This window comes from Oryx dammah, unplaced genomic scaffold (genome assembly GCF_014754425.2).
Source record: "Oryx dammah isolate SB20612 unplaced genomic scaffold, SCBI_Odam_1.1 HiC_scaffold_27, whole genome shotgun sequence".
NCBI classification, from domain to species: domain Eukaryota; kingdom Metazoa; phylum Chordata; class Mammalia; order Artiodactyla; family Bovidae; genus Oryx; species Oryx dammah.
Window position 1 is genome coordinate 62734377 of NW_024070211.1, and position 12281 is coordinate 62746657.

Genomic DNA, 12281 nt, shown 5'->3' on the forward strand with positions numbered 1-12281 from the left:
CTGGTGATTCCTCTGACGGTAGCTGAGGTTTTTGACAGGGTAGGTGGGAGATGGGGGCAGGACAACTGTTAGGGTCCAGCTCACAAATGTCCTTGAGGGCTGCCTGAGATTCAGGAAGGCAGAAACAGTTATTTATGAAGTAGCATCAATAGGATTTGGTTTAACCAACATTTCTGAAACAAATAAGAAATGTGATCAAGCCGTGGTTTCGTTAATTCTATACAGTGCTGACTTTCTGTGGGCATTACATCACATGGTCCTTGAGCTGAACAGCTATTTGGCTCTAGTAATGGGGCTACAACCAGAGAAAATACCATGACTGAAATATCTAAATTTCATATTTGTTGCTATAAAATAGGTGTATTTAGATCTGGTTTTGCTTGGGAAATACATTTGATTTCAAATCTAGGTGTGAAGTTTCAGCTGTCCTTTTTCCATAATTAATTTTAAAATTATTTTTGGGGGGAGATTTTACTCTTTATTAAAGATGCCATTTTTACTGCCTTCTTGAAATTGGGAAATAATCCAACCTTGATTATCTAACCTAACTCTAGGACCTGGTAGTCTGTGGTCTTAGCTGTGAATTGTGCACTGTGTATTGTGGGTAGTTGAAAAGATAGCATTTCATAAGCCTGTAAAAGAAGTCCTTTGGAACATCATCCATCACAAAGAACTAAATAGGAGCCTGTTGCCTTCCAGAGAGTTCTGATCTGAAACATTATTTTGAAGAAAGTTGTTTCCTTGGTGCTCATTAAGAGGATTAGTTCTGGGTGGAGTTTTGAGGTCATACATGCAGTTCTGGTTAAAGAAGATATTTTAGGTAAATATTTGTACATTGTGAGAATATATATGCACAGATTATAAAAATATGTATAAGTAAAATATATCTCCACTTCTTCCTCTGTTACTACTTAAAGATTCCATTTTATAGAGTGTCATATTAGCATATTTCTGTAATAGAGTGTATGCTTCTTCTCTTATTTAATATATACTGGGTATATGCTTTGTGTCTATAAACATTTGATTCATTATATAGCAACTTTAAATATAAATACTCCAAAAAAAGTTAGGAATATCTTTTAAGAATACTTTCTGTAATCCTCAAACCAGTTAATAGTTTTAATCATAGCTAAACTAGGCTTAGAATTTGCGTTGAGAATTGATTCTAGTTGTCTGCAAATTATATTGATTCATCTATGCTTTTTTGTTTGAAATAATGTTTTTTAACTAAATTTTCTTATCTGTGATGAAAATGTCAGAACTCTTCTACTTTAGCATTTAAGGTTTCTTAAGCAAAATAGAATGTAATTCCTGTTGGTTAACTTAAGAGGCAAACCCTGCCATGTTTTTCCTTCTTGACGTCTATTACTTCATAAACTAATGAGATAGATAAGTGTATGTGTAAATTGTTTTATTCTACTTATGATAAGTCACATGAATAGCTGATATCTATAGCAGTTACATTTTGGAAGTTTGCCTTTGGTTCCCTTCTTTGTCCAACTCATCTATTGAAAAGTCTATAAAACATTGGACCCTCTGCCCCAAATGTTCCATGGATGTATGTTTAAAGTGCTCTCAGACTTCTGGTTAAATATATTTTGAAAAAATTAAAATTAATAGTCAGCTTTAGCTGTTAGATTAGACTACTGTGTGCAAGACCAGAACATGAAAATGTCTAGACTAGAGAGATGTTTCATGTCCTTAGTTTTGTTAGTTTTTGTTATTCTTCTGGTACTTCTGCTTTTGATAGGAGTTCTTATAGGATAGTACCTTGAAAGACAAGAGTCAGGGTTTCCCTTGAAACATTATAAAAATAGAGTGTCACTCAAGAAATAAAAACTAGTCAGATGGTTTTTCCAGGCTTCTCAGCATTCCTTGTAAGCACAGGACTTGACTCCCTAAGAATGGTACTTTTAGAAAGTTCAGGCAGCACGTGTGTTTTTATTGTCTCTTCCCCCTCTGTCACCCCTTTGCCATAACAGATTCTTATGTAGAATGTTCAGTGTGGGCACTCAAAGAAAAGACAAGAGTGATGCAGAATATTGTGTTTTAGCTTTGACCACCTAATTAATTATAGCCTGAAAAACTTTTATATACTTATTTTAAATCCTCCTTGTAGATTAGTCTTTGGAAATGGTTTACAAGTGGCATTTTTTTCCTCTTGTGTTTAATTATCCAATATTTGAACTGTTGGTTTCATCATAAGTGTACTCTAATGAAGCTTGGCACAAAATCATGAACAGAATTGTAAGCAGCATTCTTTTTTTCCATACTACTATTGCCATACGTTAAAGGAGCCAGTCAAGTGGGTGAAAGACCCTTCTCTGGGTCAAACACCAGGACAGTAAACCTTGTTAAGAATTGTGGCTGCTGTGATTTCAGATCATGTCTGCATATTCCTTCTCATGCTCTTCACTGTCTTCACAAAGCAAGCTCAGCCCACAGGGAGAGCAGAAATACCCCATTGCTGTAGTATACATGTTAAGGGTGTGAGAGCTGTATAAAAATTCAGATGTGATCAGGCAAAAACTGGAAGAAAATGATTAATTGAGCATGCACATGTGAAAAACCATCAGAACTGCTCTTCCTACTTTTTGATTGTGTTGGAGTAGGCAGTGGAATAGGACTAGAGTTTCACATATGCCTTTCAGCAAGGAAGGCAGAAGTACCTATATTATGTTCACGGTACCCTTTTCATTTAAATGGTGGGGAATCTTTCTCTCTCTTACTTTCCTAAGCAGAGGTGGAGGCCCAGAGAGGCTGAGTAGCTGGATCATTGAGTTAGCATGGAGCTGGAGGGGGCATTTATGCATTGAAGTGGGATTGGTCCCCTAAGGATAAGCAATATGTCTTGCAGGTTTTAAGCAACTTGTCATTTACTGAAGGGGTCAGTAGATACTCTCTAGTTTTTTAAGGTGCTAAATTAAACATTTAGCACCTGTTGCCTTGGCTGTTGTTGTGGAAGTTGTTCAGAATGTTATCAGAAATTGCTGATTCAGTCGTTAGTGCTGCTTTGAGTGAAAACCCAGGGCTTCCACATCACTATAGCAAAATAAAGACAAGTTTAGGAATTCCTGAAAGTGAAAGTGTTAGTACTCAATCGTGTCTGACTCTCTGTGACACCATGGACTGTAGCCCCCCAGGCTCCTCTGTCCATGGAATTCTCCAGGCAAGAATACTAGAGTGGGTTGCCATTTCCAGGGGATCTTCCCCTCCCAGGGATTGAACCTGGGTCCTCTGCATTGTGGGCAGACTCTTTACCGACTAAGCCACCAAGGAAGACTGGTGAATCCCAAACAAAGCCCTGTTTTGACTGATAGCTCAGCTTGCATCCTGCACTTGACCTTGCCTTGCTCACCAGCACAGACCCAAGTTTTTGGACATCACTTAGGTATCTTTAAGGTCGAATTCACCTCTGGCACTGAGCAGAGACCACAATAGGAAGCTGGTTTGGCTTTTCACTTCCACATTCTTCTAAGTCAGGCAGTTTTATGACTCTGGTTTGTAACACATTCTTGTTACAGTTTGGCCATAAATCTGCCTTTTCTCTAAAGTCGTAGGCTATGCTCATTGTAATGTAGTAAACATGGCTATTTTCAAGGTTATTTTTTTCTTACATTTCTGACAAAGTCATTTCTGTCTAGTCCAGAATTAGTAGATCCTCTCAAGACGGAAGTGTTTATTGCTCCCATCAGCTATCATGGAAGTGGCTACACACTTTCAGTTTGCAGAGTTGTTTCTGAGTATTTTTCCAGTACTGCGTTCCTGTTTTCTCGAAGTGAATTGAAAAATAAGGGCACCATGATCTTTTCTGAGATTTATGGCCAAGTTATATTAGCCCTTAGGCTTCATAGGAGAGTCTTGTCTTATCAGCATGCTATGACATGAGAAAGTAATTAGTTCTGTTCAAGCCAGTGGCTGATCTTCAGCATGAGTATTGAAGGTATCAGGCCACTTGCCATAGACTTAGGTGTGAGGCTGGGTAAGTGGAGGCACTTGGGGAGGGGTGACAGGCAGATCTTTCTGGCTTCCCATAGAAAAAACAGGAATTAATGTCAAGGCCACTGAATGAAGGTTATCGGACCTGATTCTTTATGTTTGTTGGTTTAGTAATTATGTTTGCAGCATCTACACACTGGTTTGAAGTAGGCAGGTTCTGTTGCTGGGTCAGTCCTTGTGACTTCTGTTTGTAAAGACGGCCAGGCTGGGAGCAGTGAACCCTCTTAATTAGGTAAGTTCATGAAGCTCAGTGACCAGAGCCTTTATTCTGGTTTTTAATCCAAATTAAATTGTCTTTCTAAGGACCCATTGCATATGAAAACGACTATGGCCTTTTATTATCCTCTTGTGGAGAAGTTAAAGCCATAAAAACTGATCATGTCTGGAAGACTTTTTGACGTTGTGTTTTCTGATACCAGTTTGCTCTTTGGAGAGCTTTCTTTGCCTTTCTCACCTTTAGGTGCTCTTTCACCTTCCTGCTGCAGTTCACAGCTTTGCGAGGCAGTGAGCAAGTTGAGTTTTGCCTACACCCCTCCTGTTGTTGTCAGTGAGGCCCAAGCAGGGCCAGACATGGGCCATGTTGTGATCGTGCAAACGGAATGTGACTGACCGTGTGTGAGTTTCTCTGTCTTCATTAAACTTGTTCCCCTTCTCTGAAACCCCTCATGCTGCACGCTAGCACGGAGTAGCCGTATCCCTCGACCCAGCACGAGTCAGGGGTGCAGCCGCGATGCCAGCCGTGAGAGCAGCCGGGATACGAGCCCTGCTCGGGGCTTCGCGCCGCTCGGTGAGTACCCGCCGGCCGGGCACCCCGAGCGCCCCACCCCACCAGGCCCAACCGCCAGCCTCTGTCCCTCCACCACCGTGCTGTGAGCCTCTGCTCTCCATCCTCCTCCTGAGCCACCCTTCCTTGTACCCCTCTGCATGCTCAGATTTTGGCTTTCCCAGTTTTTATTTATCAGAGGGAAAAAGCACCACCTCACTCTGTACTGTTGTCACTTGGGACCGCTGGCTTCTGGGTGAGCCCACCTGTGAGGTCATTGCCAGTGCGAGGTGAAGCTCAGCCAGAGATGACTGTGCTTCAGACTTGAGTGAATTCAGGGCGTATCCACAGTCGTTGAATTTCTACAACTTGTTTTTCATCGTACAAGGGGTCAGTCCATGTGTGAGTCACTTCAAAGAAGGACAAAAAGTAAAATCATGATAACATTTAGAAAGGTAAAAGTGTTCACTTTGGGGGTAGGAACGTTAATTAGAAAAGCAGCATGAATATCAGCTGTCCTTCTGTTGAATGAGTCCTTTCAAAACTTTCTTTAGAGCAGTCTACAAATTGCTTTTGGATAAACTGACAAGGTGTATGTATAGCACACCTCGATGTTCACTGTTAATTATTAAGAAATTTTCCTTTTTCCTGGGCTCCACGGGCTCTTTAATGTTTGTGACCCACTGCCACCCGAGGACAAAAAAAAAAAATCACAATATTTGGTGGCCATGGTACATTATAAGTACTTACTTCTGATCACCAGTTGGGTGCCAGTTGGAGCTGTCTGACACACCCCCACTCAGTTTTTCTTATAGCCAGAATTTGTATTCTAACAATTTCTAGTATTCAGGAAAAACAAGATAAAAAGAGAAACATGTATCCTTTATAGATATTGAATTTACTTTTTCTGCTTAGTTTTAATAACCCTGACTTTCTCTAAAATGGACATGTACCTTTTCACTTTGCACTGTCAACACATATTTTCACAAAAAATAAATGTTTTGTGTCCTTCAGTGGTTGTGTTCTAGTCGTTTGGCATATTTTGTGCTGTGCATTGTCTAGTTTTGTCATGATAAGCGTGGCAAGTAAGGTAGAAATCATCTTAAAATGCTTGGGCCTAGGCCTTAAGTTATTATCTGGAGCTGTGAACTTCAACAGTCTGTTATTTTGACTCTAATTATGAGGCAGGTCTTTCAAATATAAAAATGTCACTGTGGAAGATGGATGGTGGAGCAAAAGCATTAGGTCTTAATACTTACCCCTGTCTCCTTCTGATTATCATACACTTCTTCCCCGGATCTTTTTTTCCCCCAAATCAATAATTAAAATCTAAATCTATTTCTTCGTGAACACTGTCCTTGGTGGAGTTCTCAGAAAGAGCAGGAAAACAGATGCAGGGCCCTCTAGACAGTCCACCAACTTGGTGAGGAGATAGCTGTGTAAGTGTCCTACTTGCTGAGCACAAGGGCCTGAGAGGGGCACAAATTACCTGGAACCTCCCAGCTCTTGCATAGCAGTCTGAAGTGTTAGATCAGAATCCTCAAAAAAATCAGGGGCAACAATGATGATTTTTTTCTGTAAGAACTGGTTATTTTTCCTTTCAAATTATGGCTGTGTATGCATCCTTGTTCATGATCCGGCCTTCCAACTAACTTAGACTTGAACTCTGCAGTCTGTTCATTGGTCATTTTGTCTTAGAGGCAGTCCAGTGTTTTTATTTCACTCGGACATTGCTGTGTTTGTTAGTGCCCATGGAAGCAGCCTTTGTGACCCTAGCATGTGCTCTGGGGCCCAGACAAGACGTGCTGGACTCTTGAGGTCCTCACTGGACTCTGAGGACCTGAGGGCCCAGCTCCCAGTTTCCACTCAGGACAGCCCGGGCTGTGATATGTGTCACTGCTGCTACCACAGCTGGAGATGTGGCTGTGGGTGCTTCTCTTTCTGATAATCTCTAGCCACCAGCATGGTCTTCTGTGTGGTCAGGGCAGGAGTTAACATCTTTTCAGCTCAAGTTTTAGACCGTGCCTTTTTTGGAGCGAGGGAGTTTAAATCTGTTTATAAAATTTCTGTCCAGCTCAGAACAGCAGCAGTGCACCATTCTGAGCAGTCAGTGGGCGCATAACCCTTGTGGGCCCCTCTATTACAAATGACACAACCAAGACTGGGAGAAGAGTCCACCTTCTCCAGATCACACAATTCTGACTTCAGAGCTTGGCTGTTCCTCCACCTCATCTGAGGCATCTTTCTCTTGTTCCTCCAAAGTGAGCTGAATGCTTTCTGAGGCCTCCCCAGGCCCAGGTACGGAGAAAGCACTCTGCTTGGCCGTATTTCCAGGCTTGACCAGAGTGCCTGAGAATTCATGTGCAAACCCCAGAGATTGCTGCCCCTTAGAGAACCTCCTGTGCCCTTTAGAGGGTGTAATGTTTCCTTCTTATTCTCATTCACTGTAATATTCATTTTGTACCCCCTTTATAAATTAGTGAGATTTTGTATTAGTGCCCCTTTGAATCAACTTATATAGCCAACCTTCACTTTTTAAAAGAAAAGGAACAGAAGTAACTGTTTCGGTGACTGCATATTGGGTTTGAGTTTGTAGGGTTGTTTTTCTTTTGTAGTTTTTGGCTGTGCTGGGTCTTTGTGGCTGTGCAGGCTGTCTCTAGTTGCAGTGAGTGGGGGTTACTCTCTAGCTGTGGTGCACGGGCTTCTCAATGCAGTGGCTTCTCTTGTTGCAGAGCATGGGCTCTGGAGTGTAGGCCCAATAGTTATTGCACGTGGGCCCCTGTGGCATGTGAAATCTTCCTGGACCAGGGATCAAACCTGTGTCACCTGCATTGGAGGTGAATTCTTAACCATTGGACCATTAGGACATCCTGTATTTTTCTTAAAAACTTGTTTTGGACCATTTATATATATATATTAATATATTTTTAATATGTATATTAATATATACTTAAATGGTTACGGTAACAACTTTTGAGAAGATTAAGAGCTCTAGGACTCTGCTGTCAGTGAGGCTTTTACCTAAGTGGGTCCACTTGGATTCCATTGTGGGATGTTCACTTGAGTACGTGACAAAGAACTCATTACATGACATATTTGCATAGAATATTCTGTTGAAACAGAACCAAAGGACAGCTTCATAAGGAACCTTCAGATCAGGTGTTGCTTACACACTGTTTCCAGTTTAAACCATCAGGATATGATACCATTGTGCTTGTTTAAGAAATGAGTAATTTGTTTCAGTCTTACACAATATTTTGTCAGTTTCCTTATTTAAGGAAAGTGATTATTTTGTAATATCTGTTCTAGAGCCTGCTGACTTATTTTTGTGCATCTTGAGAAATTAGGGATTTTCTTTTTCTTATGCATGCTGATAAAAATTTATCCTCACTGACCAGATGACCTTTGCTGTTTAGTATCTCTTACCCTGCAGATGCGCATGTTTCATAAAGTGACATGAGCTTAAATAAATAGTTACATTGGAGAGTTTGAGACTTTACCATCCCATGAGTAACTGTGTGTTAGCATTTGAGGTTTCTGGGCTCTGCTCATGCAGGTGGAAGGCAGCACGCCTTAGCGTTACTCTGGGAAACCTGTGAACTTCCTGTGTTGCAGTCACTGTGTTCTTTCCGAGTAATGATTAGAAGCATGTTCCTCCCCCCCCCCCCCCGCCCCCCGAGGTAAGAAAAAGCCTTATGTTGTGTGGTGCTCCAGTCAATAATTTCAGGTTTGGACCCAAGCCTGTATTTCATAATTATTTCTAAAAGTCGTTCCCTGCACACGAGTCTGGAGTTCGGTATATATTTTCTCAGAATGATGTATTGATGTGATTATTATGAGTACTTGCTAGTAAAATAATATTTAACATCTAAGTGTAGAGTTTATGCTTGACCATTGCTGTGACCACCAGCACTGTGCTTCTGTTGCTACCACGCTTTATTCTGTGCCTGGCACTGTTTCAAGTGTTTGATGTATAAGCTCTCTTAATGCTCTTAACTCCCAAGAGGAGGGTACCACTGTTAGCCCCATTTTACAGGTGAGAACTAAGACACAGAGAGGTGTAGTACTTTGCCCAAGGCCCATACAACTAGTTGTGTTCTGACTGGGACCTTGCCCTCTCCCACCCTCCACGTGTCACAGAGCTGGTGCTCACAACTGGAGCCCTGAGCTGCCTCTCCAAGAAAGGCTGTTAAACTTACTGCAGCCAACTTTTCAACAGTTAAACAATGAGGTAAAATAAATAGGATATTTGTGCAACAGAACAACAAACATGTTGACTAGGGAAAATGGAATTATAGTTGTTGACTCCCCCTTTTATAAATCAATCAATTTTTGTCCTGTGAAGCATGAAGTATTTTATTGTTTTTTTAATGACGTATAGTTGATTTACAGGGTTGTGTTAATTACTGCTATACAGCGGAGTGACTCAGTTATACATTTATATACATTCTTTTGTTCATATTCTTTTCCATGATGGTTTATTGCAGGATATTGAACCTAGTTCCCTATGCTGTACAGTAGGAGCTTGTTGTCTATCCATTTTCTGTATAAAAGCCCCCTTCCTTTGACTTCATGTTGTTCCTGTTGAGAGAACATTGTGAACTTCTCTGCTTCTGTATATGGTGCATGGTTGCGTGTGCATTGCGTACTGACGAGAGGTATAACCCATGCTGCTGCTGCCCCTCTGGTGTGGCCCCTGACGTCCCTCCTGTGCATAGCCCATGGTGGCCTTAGTGGCTCCTGTCATGGATGTGCGCCTGAGGTGTGGGCCGCTGGGTGCACAGGCCGGGGATCGGCGCTCGCTGTCCATTCATCTCCAGCACCATCTCTTTTCATGAGGAAGCACGGCTGTGTGGGGAGCAGCCCTCGTGCCCTCCGGCCTGTGGCCGCTGCTGTCTGAGGTTCTCATGTGTTAACCCTGTGGGTGTTGCCGTTCCTTTTACCTGCAGCCTCTCGACGTCATTCCAGGTCCACTAGTGCTCTCGCCACGGCTGACTCTGGGGGGCAGTCAGGTGAACACGTGTTCATGCATGCCTGTCTCACGCTCATTGTCACATTTGTTCATCTTATTCGCTAGCAATTGGCATGGATGCACCTCATATTTTTACCCCCCTCAGTGTGCTTCTATTTTTTTAAGTTGTTGAATGTTTATGGTTCTGTTAATAGGCTATAGATGCTTTGTAGCTTGTTTGACAACATCATTTATCTAGTGTTCATATTTATGTTAAAACAGAAGGATGGGGAAACACTTCCGCCCTGGCTTTCAGTCCCTCCTGCAGGAAAGCAGGAGCCTCAGATAGGTGTCCTGAAGTGTCCCTAGGAGAACTGGGGTATGGACCTCATCCAGCAGAGGCTTTTGTCTCTCAGTCTTTGCTCCCAGTAAAGTGGTGTCTATGAATGCTAGTTATTCCTGTCCAGTTTTCATTACTTGGAGGTACTGTTTAGTGACCAGATGTTCAATTATAGCATACTCCATTTCACATGGATTGAAGGAAGTAGATTGCCCTGAAACTTTTATGGAAAAACAAGTCATTATTATGATAATCAAGTCAGGCCAAAGGTAGCCTTTGCAGCCTGCAGACCCGAAACACTGCCTCAACCCCACTTTAACAATACCCAAATGCCCTGGTTGGCCATTAGGGCAGAAAGTAAGCAAACAGTAATGCTCAATCTGCCAGATTTAACTCACATCATTTTGATAAACTAATAATCCCTCAATGACTACAGTTTTATCAACCGAGTACAAGGCATCATCTCTTAAATCTGACTGTTGATGATGACAGCTGTGACCAGTTTACTGAGTTAGTGTCTCTGTTTTTTTCTCTAAATGAACCACCTATGATTTTATTATGTGTTCTTTGATTAGGACATTCCCCTAAAGATTATGGGCCAGGCAGAGGGCACAGTATATGAATCCATCTCTTGGAAACTGAATGGTACCAGAGAGAACATAGAGCAGATTTGGGTCTGGTGAAAACACAAGGCTTATAAATTTTCTCCACTCCAAACATTTCCCCTTAAGATTTGAAATTCAGTTATCTATGATAAATATCTGCAGTCACCATGTGTGGTGAACCTATACACATCTGAGAAGCACAGAACAATTGCTTTGTTCTTACAGTTTTAATTTTGTGTCTGAAGAATCACTCTTATCCCTGGAGCAAGATTTGCTGGCATGAGATCTATTTTTTTTTTTAAGATTATGTTTTATTTAAGTTTATGCTGGGTAATTTCTAAATGGCTTATAACTGGATTACTTTCATTCTGTTACTCATAAATCCCTTACTATCTACCCTTTTTTAATGAAAAAAGAGAAAGACTTGAACAATGATCATTTATAAAACTGTGCATCATAAATCTCAAATTTCTAATTGTTTCATATTTGAACTGATCATTTGTATTTATAGAGAGGTATTATTGATTTTATACAGCATATCACCTTTTGAACATACACATAATGATGAAATTCAGTATAATCAACAACTGCATTAAAAAAGGGGATAGTATAACATGCAATTTTTGTTTCTCTATAAAAATTCATAATTGTATAACTTGATTAGTAGTTAAATTTTTCCCCCATTCTGTGGCAGTGGAAGATATGTTTCAAAACTGACAATTTTAAAAAGCTAAATAAACTTTTAAAGTTCACCAGGTTGTAGGTGATGTCTTGTTTACCTATCCAAATTTTAAATATATCCTTTTATACGAAAGATCAATTATGTAAGACAGACTTTATTCTGTCTCTCTCCCCCCAACCAAATGCCTCCATTATTAGAAAATGGCAAATACAGAGATTTTCCTTGTCCAAACAGTGTCTTATTTGTTAAAGTGTTTTTAATCTTAACATTTTAAATAAGAATCATTTACTGGATTGCTTTGTCTTGAGCTGCCACAGCGGTGAGCAGCAGGGACTCACAAGGGCAGTGAGTTTCGAGTAATCTGTCCAAGTAAAGCCCTGTCCTGAAGTGAAAAAACCTTTACCAGTGGATACCCTTACCAGGGTAACTTACACTGACTTTCTCCTGCCTTTAATCTCAGCCTTTCTGAAGGAAGGCTGGACAGTTCATGTAAAGGGACTTCTAAAAGTTAGTCTTTTTGGATTCAGTGCTTTCACTGCCAGAGGCGCGGATTCCATCTCTGGTCAGGGAACTAAGATCCTGCAAGCCTCATGGAACAGCCAAAGAAAAAAGTCTTTATTGTCCATGATCGTTAATAAGCTTATAATAGTTGTTTGAACCACTAAAATTGGAAAATTTTTTGCATTTTGTCCATTTTGTTCACACATATAAAGATTATCATTTAAAAATCCTTTGAGGGACTTTGGAAAAATTTATATTATCTGAATGATTAATATTTTGCTGTGAAGATACTAGCTTTTTGTGGTGAAGATCACCTCTGGTGACACAGGCATTATGATGAACAGATATCTAAAATTAATTGACCTTAATAACAAACAGTAGTGACAGTAATGAAAATTTGCACAGAGATCAGTGTAATACATTGGATTCAAATTTTATCT

At 40.7% G+C, this 12281-nt stretch overlaps 1 protein-coding gene across 9 annotated transcripts in view; it reads left to right on the forward strand.

Annotated features, from left to right (window-relative positions):
• The window catches only part of CLASP1 (cytoplasmic linker associated protein 1), a 275488-nt gene that overhangs the window by 194293 nt on the left and 68914 nt on the right, over positions 1 to 12281 (forward strand). The window lies entirely within an intron of this gene.